This window comes from Trichosurus vulpecula, unplaced genomic scaffold, assembly GCF_011100635.1.
Source record: "Trichosurus vulpecula isolate mTriVul1 unplaced genomic scaffold, mTriVul1.pri scaffold_59_arrow_ctg1, whole genome shotgun sequence".
NCBI classification, from domain to species: domain Eukaryota; kingdom Metazoa; phylum Chordata; class Mammalia; order Diprotodontia; family Phalangeridae; genus Trichosurus; species Trichosurus vulpecula.
This window is the reverse complement of record NW_023494542.1, coordinates 17,374-20,414: the sequence shown is the minus strand read 5'-3', so window position 1 is coordinate 20,414 and position 3,041 is coordinate 17,374. Positions and strand designations below refer to the sequence as shown.

General features: G+C 44.4%; 1 pseudogene; it reads right to left on the bottom strand.

The window, feature by feature from the left end:
- Positions 1–1,187, bottom strand: part of LOC118833367 — a 19,559-nt pseudogene extending 18,372 nt beyond the window's left edge.
- Positions 1,188–3,041: the final 1,854 nt, after the last annotated feature.

Sequence of the window (3,041 nt, the reverse complement as noted above, 5' to 3'; positions counted from 1 at the left end):
CTTCCCCATTTTGGATTACCTCCAGTTATCTGGTATATATCTTGTTTGCATACAGTTGTGCCCATGTCATCTACCCCCTTTAGACTGTGAGCTTCTTGAGAATAGGAACTCCATTTTACTTTTCTGTACTTAGCATAGTGTTTAGCACAGAGTAGGTGCTCAAATATGTTTATTGACTGATTGATTCCCTAACTGGGTATAATTCCATTCTTTTCTCATTTCTGCTTTCCATGTATATTTCCTGGAAGAGGAATAACAAGCCTCTGGCATTTCAGGCCATCTCTACTTCTGTGAAAAGCAAACCCTTGATTGGTGGTGCAGTGTCTACCTGGGCCTTCTTTCTCTCAAAACCCCATGTAAAGCAGCCATTGACTCTAGCTGCTGCATGCGAAGAATAGTAAGAAGACATTTTAGAAAAAGAGATTCATTAATTTTACCACCAATTTCTAGGTGATCTTGTGGAAGAATATCGTAAGTGGGATTGGGATGAGTGAGAAAGGAAGAGAATCTCAAAGGCTGAGAACCTTGAGCAAGATGAAGCTTCTGTGGGCTTTGATTCCTTCATCTGCAAAGTTGGTGGTGCTGGACTAGGTCCTATTTAAGCTCTCTCCTGTTCTGTGTCATGGGTCTGTAATGAAGATACGCAGTGGAAGAGGCCTTCCTTGTGGCTCAAGGAATTCCCATCTCCTCTTCACATTTGTAAAACGTGAGGGAAAAAACCAGAGGAAGAAGTAACTCTGGCAGCAGTAGCATGCTGTCTCTGAGCACTTTTACTATTTCAGAAGGAAAACTGAATTTTTTGAATTAAAAAGAAATGCAAAAAGTTTGATATTTAGCCTTTTGGGGGAAGTTGTGAATCTCTGAATAAGGATAGGTTTATTTTGGTGAACTCATTTTGAATTTATTTATAAAGTTATTTAAGATGTTTGGGGATGTTGTGAGGATCAGGGAGAGGGGAGGATCTTAGAAAAGAAGGAGATTTGGAGAGAGGTCTTAGAATATGTTAGGGACGCTGCCTGCGTGGCATTTGGCATCTCAAGGTAGAGGCTTTGAAAGTGTGTGGGTACCAACTTCAATTTTATTTGGGAGAAACTTTTCTTTATTGATTTTTCCAGAGAATAGGAATCTACTCAAGTTTCCTGCAAATGGGCCCGAACCTTCAAAACGAAGGAAGCCAGATGCACCATGCCTGTGCCTGCTAGAAGCCCTGGAGCAGGGTGGAAGCCGTTTCCTACCTTTAAGACACATGCTGCCACCAGAATGTTCTTTGTGTCCACCTCAGCATTGAAGTCCACCTCAGCCCCAGAGTCAAGTTTCTCCTTCATCTCTCTGAAGGATTTTCCATCCCCAGATACCCTGAAAATGCCATGGGCGAGAGGCCCTTTTTGATTTAGAAAGGAAAGCAGGTCCTGTTGGGAGGGAAAAAAGAAAACAAGACAGTCTTTCACACACACTGGCAAGTGAGTATGTTTTGCACTTTCTGGAAAAGACTAGGCCCTGCCTACTAACAGCCCTGGCAAACCAAGGCTCAAGAAAACACATACTTAACATAGGAGCTCAATTCTTTTCGATATTCTCAAGTTCTCTTCCCTGCCTGCCTTCCCTGACTTTCTGTTACACCTTTATTAGAGCAATATGTCATAAACACCAATCTTAGAACTGTTGGGGTCCTCTGCCCCAACATCCAACTTGTTGGGGTCTGTTATCCCCCAACACTCAGGCCTTTGTCCAGCAAAGGACCTGATCTCACCGACAATGAATGGGGCTGGAGCCGAAGTTGGTGACTTACTATGTTTTATTCAGGTTAAAAGCAAACTTTTATATCTTTGGTTACATAAGCATTAGGGCTGCCCTGGTTCTGCCTACTCTCCTCCCCTTCTCTTCCCCCACTAACCCGAAGCTCCCCGAGGTCAGGCAGTCCAGATAAAGAACCAGAAGCTCCATGTGGCGTTAGCAAGCCCAGACAAAGAGTCAGAAGTGCCATGTGGTGAAGCAGGTCCTGCCAAAGACCTGGAATTGCTATGGAGGCAAGAAAGGTGAGACCCCTCCTCCTGGCTCAATCCATATCGCAGAGCCCTGAGTTTATCTCAGCAGGCCCTGGGCGTGGAGGTCGAGGAGGGCACCGGTTGGCTCTAACTCACCATGTTACATAGAACAGCTCTCCTCATGAAGCTACCCTTCTCTTAAATGCCTGATGGTAGCTCATCCATTCCTCTGCCAGGCTTTTAAACACCAAGATGCAGCAATGATGCAGCTGCCAAGAATACAACTTCTAGACAGAAAGCCCTTGGTGGGAATATACCTCTAAATTAGATACTTGCTACATGGATCCTGGTGCTGGAGAAGACTTTTGTCTTCTTTGCACAACAAGGAGATCAAATCAGTCAATACTCAAAAGAAAGTAATTCAGGCTATTCACTGGAAGGTCCAATACTGAAGCTTCAGTACTCTGGCCACATAATGAGAAGACAGGAATCATTGGGAAAGACTTGGAACCGGCAAAGACTGAAGCCATAGGAGAAGGGGACAGCAGAGGATGAGATGGATAGATAGTGTCCTGGGAAACAATGAACATGTACTTGGACAGACTTTGATAGTGGAGGATAGAAGGGCAGTGTTGCTAATTCTGGGAGTCATGAACAGTTAGATCTGACCAAAGGACTGAACCACATTCAGGGTGATCCTGGGCAAGTCCCTCCTAACCACCCATCCCTCAGTTTCTTTGTTGTCAAATGGAGCTGCTGGACTAGATGGTCTCTAAGATTCCTTCCAGCTTTCAGTCTGCAGTCCTGTGGATGATCTAGGTCCTACTCACCAAGTCCTATCATTCTTCATTACTCTACGACATGGTTGCAGTCTTGGTGAGCAACTTCATACTTCACATAGGGGTGGAAAGAAGTGACCTCTGACTTTCCCTCTAACTTGATAGTCTTGATTTTAAACACCTGCCTATCTTTCCATTTCCATTTCTCAAATGTGTCATTCCTTCTGCACTCACTGTCAGAAAGCAACCCTCTCAACACACACACACACACACACAC